This window comes from Bombina bombina, chromosome 2 (assembly GCF_027579735.1).
Source record: "Bombina bombina isolate aBomBom1 chromosome 2, aBomBom1.pri, whole genome shotgun sequence".
Classification (NCBI taxonomy): domain Eukaryota; kingdom Metazoa; phylum Chordata; class Amphibia; order Anura; family Bombinatoridae; genus Bombina; species Bombina bombina.
Window position 1 is genome coordinate 971,110,393 of NC_069500.1, and position 17,070 is coordinate 971,127,462.

A 17,070-nucleotide genomic window follows, 5' to 3' on the forward strand; every position below is an offset into this window, starting at 1 on the left:
CTAATAGAACTACAATTTCTTCTCAGTCTGAGAAACTGGCTATATGGAATGTTATCTTTCCAATGGCGTTGATGGGCACTCTTATAGTCAATAAAGCTGTTTCTTTCAGTGGGTTTCCTATAGTTGGTGACTGCTATTTTATTATCACTATTTACGAATAATCGCAAGTCAAGAAATTCAATTTCAGAACGAGAGTGATTTTCAGTGAATTTAAGATTGTAATTATTATTATTAATATATCTAACAAATTCATCTTCTACATTAAGGTCCCCCTCCCATAGGATGATCACGTCATCAATATATCTGTGATATTTAACTATATTCTTACTGAACTGATGTGTCTTCCAAATGAATTCGCCTTCGAAGGTGTGCATATACAGGTTAGCATATGATGGGGCAAAAGATAACATTCCATATAGCCAGTTTCTCAGACTGAGAAGAAATTGTAGTTCTATTAGCGATTTCAATAAAGAAGCAGACATTATGGCGAATAAATTTACAGTCAAAGGATATGATCCGGTCAAAATTGAGGACTCTAGGATTAAGGCTGTGGGGCGTACCACGGATTCTCTGTTAAGAACAGATGATATGAGCTCGACAGGTAGGCATCATAAACACAATAGACAGGATAAGGATTCTATCAGATTTATAACTACCTACAATGAAGGCCACACGATCATTAAGGAGGCCTTTAGGAAACACTGGGGTATATTAAAATCAGATAGCATGTTAGCATCATCAATACCTGAACATCCCCAAATCACCTTTAGGAAGGGTAGAAACTTGAGAAATCTGTTAGCCCCTAGCAAATTGAAAGCAGTGAAAGGAGATAAAACAACAGCGAGTAAGAGTAACTGGTTAAGTCTGAAAGAAGGCACATATAAATGTGGTAAACACAACTGTGGAATGTGCAAACATGTGAACAAAGATCTTAACTTCGCAAATAGTGATAAATCTCGCAATTTTAAGATTCAATGCCGCTGCACGTGTGATTTTACTCATGTTGTATATCTATTAACTTGTGGGTGTGGCCTTATGTATGTGGGTCGCACAAAAAGAAAGATCAGGCGTAGAGTGTCAGAACACCTTAACAATATTAGAAATGAGATGGATAAGCACAGTGTTCCCCTTCATTTTAGAGATATTCATGGTGGAGACCCCAGATCACTTAAGGTTCAGGTTATTGATTGGATTCCCCCTTCCATCCCTAACAGACTTCTTACATTACGCAAACGTGAGACATTCTGGATACAGAAGTTGAACTGTCTGTGTTCGGGTGGTCTCAATGTTGACTTAGATTTAGCAGCCTTCATGTAAGTTTTCCATTCTCTAGCTAGGAGTAAAGGATAGGGTTTTTTAGTGTACTGTACTGTCCTTAAGAGATTATTTTTTGGATAGGTGTATATATATGTGTGTGTGTATATGTATATATACACATATATATGTATGTGATCAAATTAATTTATGTATGTCATGTCCTTGTTTTAAATATTTTAAATATTTTAAATATTTTGAATATTTTGAATATTTTAATGTCTTGAATATTTCAATATTTTTAATAAGTTTTAGTATATATTCTATTGGTAGAGTTTATATGTGCTAACCGTTATGAGGTAGGTAGGACACAATGGCTGTTCCCTTTGTATATCTTCTATTTTATATTCCCATTGTATTACTCTTTTTCTCCCTTAGTTTTAGTTATACTTTGTTTTATTTTTATTTTTGCTCATATATGCATATAACATGAGTGTATATAGATTATATACATTGGAGTTTCAATTAATTATTATATTATTTCAGGTATTGATTTATGCATAAAATAATATATACCTTACTCATATGGTGTATATATATTTTCGAATTTAGTTTATTGTAGATGATATGATATTATATGCTTATGTTCATCAAATAACATTTGATTAAACATTGGTAATGAGTTATTTTTCTTTTATATTTTAAAAAGATTTCTTGCACTAATGTTGTTCTCCTTTTGTCGTTTGTCTAATACTGTCTTTCAACATTTCATAAATAATGGGCAAAAAAGTCTGTGAAAATATATTAGTATATTTCAATTTATTAGTGACATTTTTTGCGGTCTATTAATTCATACCTCTTAGAATAGTTTATTAATTATGTTTTTAATTATGTTTTTAATAGTATATAATTATGTTTTTATTAGTATAAAATAAAAAATATGTGTTTTTAGCTTCTTAATTTATCATGTACACGGATCTGAGTTCGCTTTACATAGCGGACATAGCAGACAGGCTAGTTACTTAACAAGATGTTTCTTCCCCTCCAATGAAATAAGCCGGTTGGCTATATATCAGCTTGTACTGTGAGAAGAGGCATCGACTTCACCTCTTGAGAAAGACCGCACGTTGGCGGTTGAAACGCGTTGAGGCTTTTTGGACTGTTTGAGGATCCGTACTTTGTTCCAGTGACGATACCGGCTTTGACATTGACGCTTTCAAACACAGCGTTTTTCTATCTGAGTGACTACTACGGACATTTGTTAAGGACGGACACACTGGTTCCGGTATTCCCATTTGGAGAGACTTATGTTTTAATTCACCCTGTATGAGCGATCTTTCTTGGTCATCTCATATTTTGTTAACAACCGCCTGAATAAATTGCAATCTTGTAAGTGCAATTCAGAAAGTGTGGTGTGTTTGTTGTACTTACCTACACTTGAGTCTGTTTGCGGTTATGTGTTTCAGAGATTTGGGATTCTACTTTACTCCGGGAGGCACGCAGGACACCTTCGGTCATTTTGCAGCAGCAGGTCTCGTATAAACATTAGTATATAGTTGCACTTGTTTGCACTTTTTGTGTTTTTTGTTTTTTGTTTAGGACATTTGTTTGTCTTCAGGAGTTTATGTGTTTTTTATTGCTTTTACTTTTTTGTATTTGAATTTTTATTTGTTAATTTGTTTAGCTTATTTTTTATATGTGCTGTATGTATATGTTCATCTATGCTTGCTAACAAAGACAAGTAGACATTGATTACAAGAGACATTGATTACAAGTGACTCTCAAATAATACACCTAAATTCTTTTTATTAATCTTTTATCAATTTTTTACTATTATTATCTACTTCTCTGAATCTGTGTTTATTGCTTTACATCATAGAAATATTGAATCATCCCTGGAAGTTAGCGCTGTTTAATCAGTGTGTTTTGTAAAACTTATAGTGCAAAGCTAGCAGCTGCTTAGCTATGCAACAAAAGGGTTAATTAATTGTAAAATTTAAAGTGGACATGTGACAATGAGAGTGTGAGTGCGGTGATTAAAAATGGTTGATGCAATACCGTGCTGTTATTAATACTGAGTAAAACCACATTGTGCTAATTCAACTGATGACAAGTATGTGTGGTATGGAAAATAGGTGTGTAATTATGTATGTATGTGATTGTGTACTGTGTTTTATTTGTTCTTTGTTTTAATCATTTGTAACCTTAAAGGGATAGGGCATATGTATCAAGGTCTGTCGGACCTGATCAGACAGTGCGGATCAGGTCCGACAGACCTCGCTGAATACGGCAAGCAATACGCTCACCGTTTTCAGCATTCATCAGGAGCTTACAAGAGCTGCTGGTGCAACGCCGCCCCCTGCAGACTCGCAGCCAATGGGCCGCCAGCAGGGGGTGTTAATCATTCCGGAGATGTCTGTCCGCCTGCTGAGATCAGGCGGACAGGTTATGGAGCAGCGGTCTTTGTGACCGCTGCTTCATAACTGCTGTTTCTGGCGAGCCTGCAGGCTCGCCAGAAACACGGGGCATCAAGCTCCATTCGGAGCTTGATACATATGCCCCAGAGTCTAGTCAAAATGAAACTTTCATAATTCAGATAGATCATGCAACTTTCCAATTTACTCCTTTTATCGATTTTTCTTTGTTCTCTTGGTATCTTTATTTGAAATAGCAAGAATGTAAGCTTAGGAGCCAGACCATTTTGGTTCACCACCTGGGTAGCGCTTGATGATTGGTGTCTAAATGTAGCCACCAATCAACAAGCGCTTACCCAGGGTGCTGAACAAAAAATGGGCCACCTCCTAAGCTTACATTCCAGCTTTTTCAAATAAAGATACCAAGAGGACAAAGAAAATTTGATAATAGGAGTAAATTAGAAAGTTGCTTAAAATTGCATGCTCTATCTGAATCATGAAAAGAAAAGAATTTGGGTTTCATATCCCTGTAATCCCTTCATATCCCTTTAATCCCTTCCAAACCAATTTTCAAAATTAGCGATAGTTGCATTGGAACTCTGATATCTGTCGGGAATCCCTGAATAACCTTTTACATGTACATAGTTTTTTTTTAGTAAACAACCCAAAGTATTGATCTAGGCCCATTTTAGTATATTTCATGCCACCATTTCACCGCCAAATGGGATCAAATAAAAACAATTGTTAACTTTTCACTAACTTTTTCACAAATTTTAGGTTTCTCACTGAAATTATTTACAAACCGCTTGTGCAATTATGACACAAATGGTTGTAAATGCTTCTCTGGGATCCCCTTTGTTCAGAAATAGGAGACATATTTGACTTTGGTGTTGCTGTTTGGTAATTAGAAGGCCGCTAAATGCCGCTGTGCACCACACTTTTATTATGCCCATCAGTGAAGGGGGTTAATTAGGTTGCTTGTAGGGAGCTTGTAAGGTACATTTTAGCTTTAGAGTAGTGTAGTAGACAACCTAACACATTGATCTAGGCCCATTTCATGCCACCATTTCACAGCTAAATGATCAAATAAAAAAAACTGTTAACTTTTTCACTAATTTTAGGTTTCTCACTGAAATTATTTACAAACAGGTTGTGCAATTATGGCACAAATGGTTGTAAATGCTTCTCTGGGATCCCCTTTGTTCAGAAATAGGAGACATATTTGACTTTGGTGTTGCTGTTTGGTAAGTAGAAGGCCACTAAATGCTGCTGCGCACCACACTTGTATTTATGCCCAGCAGTTAAGGGGTTAATAAGGTAGCTTGTAGGGTTAATTTTAGCTTTATTGTAGAGATCAGTCTCCCACCTGACACATCCCACCCTCTGATCCCTCCCTGACCCCCCTCAAACAGCTCTCTTCCCTTCCCCACCTCACAATTGTCACCGCCATCTTAAGTACTGGCAAAAAGTCTGCCAATATTAGAATAAAGGTGGGTTTGTGTTTTTTTTAAAGATTTTTTTAAAAACATATTTTATATAAAGTGTAGGATCCCCCATTATCCCCCAACCGCCCTGATTCCCCCTAAACAGCTCTCTAAGCCTCCCCCTCGACCTATTGGCTGCCATCTTAGGTACTGGCAGCAGTCTGCCAGTACACAGTTTACTAACAAATTTGCCTTTTTTAATAAAATAAATATAAACAGACCATTTTCTGTAGTGTAGCTCCCCCCCTCAAAACCCTCCCCCCTCCCCCTCCCATTCCCTTTCCAAACCATTTTTCCCCCTCCCGGATCCCTTTCCCTATCCTTCTCTCAACAGTTTCCCTATCCTTCTCTCAACAGTTATGTCCGAGCCCCGCCCCGCCTCCTTGCATGCTCATGGACCAATGGTAACTCGGATCCGGAACAAGCACCAGCGATGGGCCGCCCACTTGCCTCCCTGCAAAGACTCCCACCCACCAATGATCGGCACCATGCTGGCCGATGCAGAGAGGGCCACAGAGTGATGATGATCATGATCGCTTCCAGTGCTTTAAAACCCTGAGGACGTACAGGGTATGTCCTTGGTTATTAAGTGACATTTTTTGTAGGACTTGTTCGTTAAGGGGTTAAAGTTGTATATTCTATCAAAATTATAAAGGAAATTGTTGGGGTTTCCTGACCCTTTAAGAATTACATAATTAAAGATAATATAGCTGATTACTGCTTCAGATAAAGAAAAAATGCAAGAATCTGTACTGTAGATTAAAAAAAAATAGTTGGAAACAAAAATTTCAAATGAAATTTGTTTTAAATGAATATGAAAAATTTAAATTTACTGAAAATTTCAGACGAAACAACATTTTTTCCCCATGCACATCACTAATCATGATGTAAAATCATTTAAAAAGCTACATTCTCACTTTGATAAATCAATCTCATAGATTTTTGGCTCATTGTTCCAAGAGAGATAAGCTACACCTCACTGATAAGTTCCAAGCAGGGCATAATATGAACCTAAAGGGACAGTCTAGTATAAATTAAACTTTCATTATTCAGATAGGACTTTTAATTTTAATCAACTTTCCAATTTACTTTTATCATCAAATTTGCTTTTTTCTCTTGGTATTCTTAGTTTAAACTAAACATAGGTAGGCTCATATGCTAATTTCTAAGCCTTTGAGGGCTGCCTCTTATCACATGCTTTTTAAATCTATTTTAAACACAAAGAGAAAGAAAGTACACGTGAGCCATATAGATAACACTGTGTTCAGGCACAGGGGGTTAAGATTTAGCACAAAACAATGCTAAATTTAAGACAATAGATAATAAACAGTCACAGTCATGTGATCAGGGGGCTGGAAAAAGGTTCCTAGATACAAGGTAATCACAGAGGTAAAAAGTATATTACTATAACTGTGTTGGTTATGCAAAACTGGTAATAAAGGGATTATCTATCTTTTAAAACAATAACAATTCTATGGTAGACTGTCCCTTTAGCCTTTTTTCTCTTTTGGAAGAGAATAGCCTCTATTCCCAAGAGCCTAATTTTATATGTAGTATTGTGACGTGTCTGATTTACTGAGAAAAGAACTTGAAAATATGTTTTTTTAGTTTATTGTTGTATCACATTGTTTGTGTCTTCTAGAATTGATTTCTGTTCATCTATTGCATTTTAAGCAGTTACAAATTGTGTTTTTCTAGATTATTTTATACCTAAATTGGCCATATGTTACATATTGTAATATGTTGTGGTTTGATTGATGGAAAATAAAAATATTGGGTTAAAATAAATAAGTATGTTTTGTGTTAAATGGACAGTAAAGTCTAAAAAATGCATATAAAAGGGCAATATTTAAACACACATGTTGTTTTGTATGAAAAATATTTTGTTAAAGCTGTTTATTTTGTTTTTAAGAAGAACAACTTCAATTTAATTGGAACTTCAATGAAAGCATTCCCTAGGAAATGTTGATGCATAATTTAAATTTTGAAAATTGTAGTGTTTCCACTCTTCCAGAGAGGGGGGTGTACATTCTGTGGAGTGTAGAATCCTGAGATTCCTACATTCTACAGATTGCTTGGTTGATATGTGTATGACCTCTTTTATATCTCTGAGGAAATGCACTTGAAGCACAGAAACTATGTCAGATTCTTTTTTATATATCTCCTTGGGTATAGTTTTTGTACCTATTTTATAATAGAACTTTGGATTTTGTAACAAGTACCTTTTATGGAGTCTGTAAACTAAACAACATTCAAGAGGCTTTTCATGGGGTTTGGCCAGGGACTAAATGACAATGAATACTATTCTATCGAAATCACAGGTTTTAATGCTTTTAAAACATTTGGGGTTTATCAGTCACCATCCGTTGTTTGATCATTATCAGAATATTAATGGCTGCAGATAAGCCCTTTTAATAGTTTGGAGAAACATTTTAATATACTTAAAGGGACACTGTATCCAAAAAATTTCTTTCGTGATTCAGATAGAGCGTGACATTTTAAGCAACTTTCTAATTTACTCCTATTATCAAATTTTCTTCACTCTCTTGGTATCTTTATTTGAAATGCAAGAATGTAAGTTTAGATGCCGGCCCATTTTTGGTGAACAACCTGGGTTGTCCTTGCTGATTGGTGGATAAATTCATCCACCAATAAAAATGTGCTGTCCAGAGTACTAAAACCAAAAAAAGCTTAGATGTCTTCTTTTTCAAATAATGATAGCAAGAGAACGAAGAAAAATTGATAATAGGAGTAAATTAGAAAGTTGCTTAAAATTGCATGCTCTTTCTGAATTACTAAAGAAAAAATTTGGGTACAGTGTCCCTTTAACTTGTGCCAGTCCTGTATGGCTGATCAAAGAGATTAACAATGAAGATACCAATTTGGTGTTGTTTTTAAAAGATAAACATTGCACATTTCTGAAAATAAACAGCAGATGCATTTAAGGATTGTGATTTTGAAATGCAGTGAATACTTTCTAGTGCATAAATATGACTTTATTGTCCCTATAAAGGAACATGAAACCAGATAGATTCAGATAGAGCAGTAATTCCCAAAGTGTGTGTGATTACAGAAGGTAGCACTAATAGGTACAAGCAGTGGAAGGGGGGCACTGGTGTTATCATAGGGGGCTCTAGTAGAAAACGTGAGCAAGAGGATGCTAGATGGGTAAAGTGAATCAAAGTCATCACTTTAGGGCCAATTTATTATATGGCGGGCGGGCAGACATGATTCGCTGTAGCGAATCATGTCCGCCCGACCTCGCTAAATGCTGACAGCATACACTGTTGGCATTTAACATTGCACAAGCATTTCTAGTGAAATGCTTGTGCAATGCCGCCCCCTGCACATTTGTGGCCAATCGGCCGCTAGCAGGGGGATGTCAGTCATCCAGATTGTATCTGAGGTGGCGGACAAGTTAAGGAGCAGCGGTTTTTGACCGTTGCTTCTCAACTTAAGTTTCCAGCGAGCCGGAAACTACGGGGTAGATTGCAGCATCCGCTGCTTGGTAAATCTACCCCTTTGTATTTTACATTTTACTACTTTCTGATTTCATGACTTTTGTTTTTTATGATAGTTCAGGTTAATCTTCAATTTACATTCTCTCTGACTAGAATGTATTGTTAATATTTACGGCACACTTAAGAAATACCGCATTGCAAGAAACACAGCTAAGGCCTAAAGTAATTGTCTGAGTAGCTTTGTAAAGTGGTCTGTTAAAAAAAATTGACCCAACATCTCTGAACATGACAATTTAAGACTCCTGCTAAATTACATGAAATAAGATATTGGTAAACATCATCAAGCATACCCATTGCATCAACACTGTTTTGAACAATAAGATGATGGCAAGACCGAGATTACAAGCGGAGCACAAAAATATTGGCGCTTTTGGGCTAGATTACAAGTGGAATGCAACTGATAGCGCAAGTTGCATTATCCTTAGTGTGACCTCACACAAAGAACAGCACACAATCTCTTAGTTCAAGACAATGGTAAAAAAGGTTTTGTAGTGTGCTATATACTTAGGCAAGCACGGCTATTCTGAATAATATTGTTATCTGGTAAGGTAGGGGGATGACAATACATTTATAGAACCAAGGGGCCTTTGGATGGAAAAAGTTTGGGTACCACTAAACAACTTCCCAATGTACTTTTATTATCACATTTGCTTCATTCTCTTGGTATTCTTTGTTGAAGTAGCATCAATACACACCAAGAATCTAAATAAATGTGTGCAGCAACCAATCAGCAGCTAGCATCCAGTAGTGCATTGCTGCTCCTGAGCCTAGCTCAGTATATTTTTCGACAAGGAGATACCACGAGCATGAAGTAATTTCATTAATAGAAATAAACTAGAAAGTTGTGAAAAATTGAATGAATACTCTGAATCACGAAAGTTTAATTTGAACTGTACCGTCCCTTTAAGGACGGTTTGCTTAGTAGCTTTTAAGCAAATCTCCCATTGCTTTCTTGGTGGATGACACACCCCACAGACACCAAAAAATATTAACATAAAACAAAAACATTTGCAAAACATTTAGAATGTCCTCTTTAAAGGGACAGTCAAGTCCAAAAAAAACTTTCATGATTTAAATAGGGCATGTAATTTTAAACAACTTCCCAATTTACTTTTATCACCAATTTTGCTTTGTTCTCTTGGTTTTCTTAGTTGAAAGCTAAATTTAGGAGGTTCATATGCCAATTTCTTAGACCTTGAAGACTGCCTCTAATCTGAATGCATTTTGACCACTAGAGGGCATTAGTTCATGTGTTTTATATAGATAACTTTGAGCTCATGCACATGAAGTAACCTAGGAGTGAGCACTGATTGGCTAAAATGCAAGTCTGTCAAAAGAACTGAAATAAGGGGGCAGTCAGCACAAGCTTAGATACAAGATAATTACAGAGGTAAAATGTGTATTATTAGAACTGTGTTGGTTATGCAAAACTGGGGAATGGGTAATAAAGGAATTATCTTTCTTTTTAAACAACAACAATTCTGGTGTTGACTGTCCCTTTAAGGTGCAACAAAGAATCATCATAAATAAAATGATGTTTAAAAAAATGCTGAACATTTTTTTTTTATGAGAATATTTAAAAATGATTTTTCTCAGCTGTTATGCTTTTTATATGATTAATAGAATTGTTTACTATAGTCCCTCTGTATTATGGTCTGACGGTATATTCCAAGTCATTTCTATGCCAGTTTTGTTTCTGTTTGACTCACATCCAATTTAGAAATATATGCAGCACAATCTGGATTTACACTGCAGTAAGCAAAAATAATTTTGCTACATTTACGTGTACTTGAAGAGCTCTGTTTTATTTAATAATGAATAAACACATAAATATTATCTCCTCATCTGCTTTTCATGACTTATTTCTGTTTAACTAATCAACAAAAAAAACACCATTGTAATTCAAATATGCAATTAATAAAAAGCAAGCACTAGAGCAGGAAGCAATTTATAGTCAACAAGACCTTTATAGTCCAGTGATAGATGCAATAACAGAATACAAAAATATTAGTTTGTTCTGTTTTATACTATTATAATGCTAAATAATGCTTTCATGTTCATTACTTTAAAGCAGATATTTTTTGTGCTTTATGCTTTTCCTCATAAGGTTTTAAGATTTCCTGCTAATTGCTACAAAAAATCATTACCAACTTCAGAATAAAGAAAAACAGAAAATGTTCATTTATGACGCATTTCATTTCTTTAACATTCAGTTGAACCATCTCATACATTAACACAGTAATACATTTAGAACAAAGAAAAACGTACAGATTAATGCATATAGAGCTGCTTTCTCTCTACAGCAAAGTATTATGCTATATTTTTGATTAATTTTTTCTCTATAATATAATCATGGTTTTACAACATACTTAAAGGGACAGTCTACTTGACAATGTTTATTGTTTAAAAAGATAGATAATCCCTTTATTACCCATTACCCGGTTTTGCATAACCAACACTTTGATTACCTTCTAGCTAAGCCTCTGCAGACTGCCCCCTTATTTCAGTTCTTTTGACGGACTTGCATTTTAGCCAATCAGTGCTGACTCATAAATAACTGCACGGGAGTGAGCACAATAGGATATATATATATATATATATATATATATATATGACACACATGAACTAGCACTGTATAGCTGTAAAAAACTGTCAAAATGCACTGAGATAATAATAATAACTAGTATTTATAAACGTCTTTCTCCCAGTGGGACTCAAAACGATTTTTCATCGCTCGCTCTCATATTTAACCAAATTGGCAGCTGAATAGTTATAGTTATTAATTCCCAATTTAATAGTACTCATTTTATCAACCTCGGAAGGATGAAGGGCTGAGGCGGTTTAGAAATTAGCTCACAAGCCTACCTAGGTTTAGCTTTGAACAAAGAATACCAAAAGAACAAAGCAAATTTGATGATAAAAATAAATTGGAAAGTGATTTAAAATTGCATGCCCTATCTGTGTCATGAAAGTTTAAGACTGTCCCTATAAATAAATATAATTACCAAGTATGGATAAGTAGTGATATTTTGTTAATTTGGCCTAGTTTATCACCAGTTTACATGCACCTAGATTGCGAGTTTAGCGTTAGAGGCTGTGCGGTGCTAACGAGCAGTTGTCCCTCACCGCTCACTTACCTGCAGCGCTGGTATTACGAGTTTTCAGAACAGAAGTGAGCGCTGAGCAAAATTTTGCTCAAAATCTCACTCCAATACCAGCGCTGCTTAAGTCAGCGGCGAGCTGGTGTAAAGTGCTTGTGCACGATTTCCTAATAGGAATCAACGGGGAGAGCCGGCTGAAAAAAAGTCTAACACCTGCCAAAAATCAGCGTAAAACTCCCTAACACAGCCCCATTGATTCCTATGGGGAAATAAAATTTATGTCTACACCTAACACCCTAACATGAACCCCGAGTCTAAACACCCCTAATCTTACACTTATTAACCCCTATTCTGTCGCCCGCGACATCGCTGCCACCTACATTATATTATTAACCCCTAATCTGCAGCTCTGGACACCGCCGCCACCTACATTATAGTTATGAACCCCTAGTCTGCTGCCCCCAACATCGCAGACACTTATATTATATTTATTAACCCCTAATCTGCTGCCCCATGTCGCCGCCACCTACCTACACTTATTAACCCCTAATCTGCCACTCCCAACGTTGCCGCCACAATACTAAATTTATTAACCCCTAAACCTAAGTCTAACCCTAAACCTAACACCCCCTAACTTAAATAGAATTACAATAAATCTAAATAAAATGACTATAATTAACTACATTATTCCTATTTAAAACTAAATACTTACCTATAAAATAAACCCTAAGCTAGCTACAATATAATTAATAGCTACATTGTAGCTATCTTAGGGTTTATTTTGATTTTACAGGCAAGTTTGTATTTATTTTAACTAGGTAGAATATTATTAAATAATTATTAACTATTTAATAACTACCTAGCTAAAATAAATACAAAAGTACCTGTAAAATAAAACCTAACCTATGTTACAATAACACCTAACACTACACTACAATTAAATAAATTACCTACATTAAATACAATTAAATAAATTAACTAAATTAAATACAATTACCTAAATTAAATTAAGTACAAAAACAAACAAACACTAAATTACAGAAAATAAAAAACAAATTACACAAATTTAAACTAATTACACCTAATCTAATAGCCCTATTTAAATAAAAAAAAGCCCCCCCCAAAATAAAAAAAAACCCTAGCCTAAACTAAACTACCAATAGCCCTTAAAAGGGCCTTTTGCGGGGCATTGACCCAAAGTAATCAGCTCTTTTACCTGAAAAAAAAAATACAAACAACCCCCCCAACAGTAAAACCCACGAGCTACACAACCAACCCCCCAAATAAAATACTATCTAAAAAAACCTAAGCTCTCCATTGCCCTGAAAAGGGCATTTGGATGGGCATTGCCCTTAAAAGGGCAGTTAGCTCTTTTGCCACCCAAAGTCCCTAACCTAAAAATTAAACCCACCCAATACACCCTTAAAAAAACCTAACACTAACCCCCTGAAGATCGACTTACCGGGAGACGTCTTCATCCAACCCGGCGAAGTGGTCCTCCAGATGGGCAGAAGTCTTCATCCAAGCCAGGCAGAAGTGGTCCTCCAGACGGGCCGAAGTCTTCATCCATGCCGGGCAGAAGTGGTCCTCCAGACGGGTAGAAGTCTTCATCCAGACGGCATCTTCTATCTTCATCCATCTGCCGCGGAGCGGGTGCATCTTCAAGACATCCGACGCGGAGCATCCTCTTCATCCGACGACTAACACAGAATGAAGGTACCTTTAAGTGACGTTATCCAAGATGGCGTCCCTTAGATTCCGATTGGCTGATCAGCCAATAGGATTTTTTCTACCTTAATTCCGATTGGCTGATTCTATCAGCCAATCGGAATCTAAGGGATGCCATCTTGGATGACATCACTTAAAGGTGCCTTCATTCTGTGTTAGTCGTCGGATGAAGAGGATGCTCCGCGTCGGATGTCTTGAAGATGGACCCGCGCCGGATGGATGAAGATAGAAGATGCCGTCTGGATGAAGACTTCTGCCTATCTGGAGGATCACTTCTACCCGGCTTGGATGAAGACTTCTGCCCGTCTGGAGGACCACTTCGCCCGGCTTGGATGAAGACTTCTCCCGGCTTCATTGAGGACTTCGGCCCGACTTGGATGAAGACTTCTCCTGGTAAGTCGATCTTCAGGGGGTTAGTGTTAGGTTTTTTTAAGGGTGTATTGGGTGGGTTTTATTTTTAGGTTAGGGACTTTGGGCGACAAAAGAGCAAACTGCCCTTTTAAGGGCAACGCCCATCCAAATGCCCTTTTCAGGGCAATGGGGAGCTTAGATTTTTTTAGATTTGGGGGGTTGGTTGTGTGGGTGGTGGGTTTTACTGTTGGGGGGGTTGTTTGTATTTTTTTTTACAGATAAAAGTGCTGATTACTTTGGGTCAATGCCCCGCAAAAGGCCCTTTTAAAGGGACACTCAGGTTTTATTAAATTGTGATGATTCAGATACAGCATGTAATTTTAAACAACTTTCCAATTTACTTCCATTAAAAAAAATGTGCACAGTCTTTTATATTTACACTCGTTTGAGTCACCAGCTCCTACTGAGCATGTGCAAGAACTCAGACTATACGTATATGCATTTGTGATTGGCTGATTGCTATCACATGGTACAGGGGGAGTGGAAATATACATAACTTTGAAATGTGTTAGAAAAGAATCTACTACTCATTTGAAATTCAGAGTAAATGCTATTGTATTGTCTTGTTATCTTGCATTTGTTGATTCTGCAAATCTACTGTGTTTACTGGTCCTTTAAGGGCTATTAGTAGTTTAGTTTAGGCTAGGGTTTTTTTTTTATTTTGTGGGGGCTTTTTTATTTTAATAGGGCTATTAGAGTAGGTGTAATTAGTTTAAATTTCTGTAATTTGTTTTTTATTTTCTGTAATTTAGTGTTTGTTTTTTTTGTACTTTAGCTAATTTAATTTAATTTAGGTAATTGTATATAATTTAGTTAATTCATTTAAATGTATTTAATGTAGGTAATTTATTTAATTGTAGTGTAGTGTTAGGTATAATTGTAACTTAGGTTAGGTTTTATTTTACAGTTACTTTTGTATTTATTTTAGCTAGGTAGTTATTAAATAGTTATTACCTAGTTAAAATAAATAGAAACTTGCCTGTAAAATAAAAATAAACCCTAAGCTAGCTACAATGTAACTATTAGTTATATTGTAGCTATCTTAGGGTTTATTTTACAGGTAAGTATTTAGTTTTAAATAGGAATAATTTTGTTAAGGATAGAAATTTTTATTTAGATTTTATTTAATTATATTTAAGTTAGGGGGTGTTAGGGTTAGGATTAGACTTAGATTTAGGGGTTAATAACTTTAATATAGTGGCAGCGACGTTGGGGGCAGCAGATTAGGGGTTAATAAATGTAGGTAGGTGGCGGCGATGTTAGGGACGGCAGATTAGGGGTTAATAATATTTAACTAGTGTTTGCGAGGCGGGAGTGCGGCGGTTTAGGGGTTAATATATTTATTATAGTGGCGGCGATGTCCGGTTCGGCAGATTAGGGGTTAAAATTATTCTTTTAGTGTTTGTGATGCGGGAGGGCCTCGGTTTAGGGTTTAATATGTAGTTTATGGGTGTTAGTGTACTTTTTTAGAACTTTAGTTAAGAGTTTTATGCTACGGCTTTGTAGTGTAAAACTCTTAAAGGGCCATGACACCCACATTTTTTCTTTCATGATTTAGAAAGAGAATGCATTTTTAAACATCTTTCTAATTTACTTCTATTATCTAATTTGTTTTATTCTCTTGATATTCTTTGCTGAAAAGCATATCTAGATATGCTCAGTAGCTGCTGATTGGTTGCTGCACATAAAAGCCTCATGTGACTGGCTCACCCATGTGCATTGCTTTTTCTTCAAATAAGGATATCTAAAAAATGAAGCAAAATAAATAATAGAAGTAAATTGTAATGTTGTTTAAATTTGTATGTTCTATCTGAATCATGAAAGAAAGATTTTGGGTTTAGTGGCCCTTTAACTACTGACTTTAAAATGCGGTACCAGTCTTGATAGGAGAGGGTCTACCGCTCACTTTTTGGCAGACTCGTAATACCGGCGCTATGCAAGTCCCATTGAAAAAAGAGGATACGCAATTTATGTAAGTGGATTTGCGGTATTTCCAAGTCTGGCCAAAAAAGTGAGCGTGAGCGGTACACCTGTACCTGCAAGACTCGTAATACCAGGGGGCATTAAAAAGCAGCGTTAGGACCGGCTAACGCTGCTTTTTAAGTTTAGCGCAAAACTCGTAATCTAGGCGATGGTTTGTAATAGCAGTGGAAACTTTTATAGCAGGTTCACTGTCTTTATAGCAGGTTCACTAAAGCTAGCTGGGTATTAACTTTTGTGATAGAAGCTACAGTTTAAAGAATCATAGGAGTGACAGTGGTGAAGCTTCACACTGGGGCTTTGACAGCGAGAGTGGTCAATACCAGTCAGTGATAGAGAATGAATTTGTGAGACAAATTAGAGTTAAAGAAGGCAGGCTTGTGAAAGTGGCAGATCCAGTGGATAGAGGTGTGAGGAAGGTAGATGCCTGCAGAATGGCGATCTATTGTGATGTAAAACACTACCAAGAATGAATGGCTGGTAAAGGCCAGAGCCCCACTAAAACTGCATCAAAGGATTCTACTTGAGAGACTGGAAACTGTGGAAAAATGGAAATATATAGGTTGGCCCACCCAAGTCTCCTTTGCTATTTTTGACATGCTTATAGTCAACTGTGAATCTCTGTTTTTATATTTAGTGCACATATATATTATATATTGTTTTTTTTTAAGGACAGATAGGGCTTTCTTTTAATAGTTGTTATATATATACAGTATATATATATATATATATATATATATATATACAGTATATATATATATATATATATATATATATATATATATATATATAAATGTAGAAAAAGAAGCACTCACTGAACTTACTCCAACAGTGACAAGAGTTTAATATAATATAGTGACGTTTCGGGACAGCAACAGTCCCTTCCTCGGACTGCTGCTGTCCCGAAACGTCACTATATTCTATTAAACTTTTGTCACTGTTGGAGTAAGTTCAGTGAGTGCTTCTTTTTCTACATTTCTACAATTACTCTTATACCACCCTGACAAGTTGCAAGCGTTGGTGAGAGTGCATTTACACCAATTTTATATATATATATATATATATATATATATATATGTTGCGGGTAAAGTCAGATATTGGTTAATCCTATGATTACCTGGGGAAAACGGACATTACCCAAGTGGCTGTGGGTAAAGCCCGATGTGTGATCATAAAT

At 36.0% G+C, this 17,070-nt stretch overlaps 1 pseudogene; it reads left to right on the forward strand.

Moving 5' to 3' along the window:
- The first annotated feature begins 483 nt into the window (after nt 1–483).
- LOC128647392 (uncharacterized) overlaps nt 484–17,070 on the forward strand; it is a 53,216-nt pseudogene continuing 36,629 nt past the window's right edge.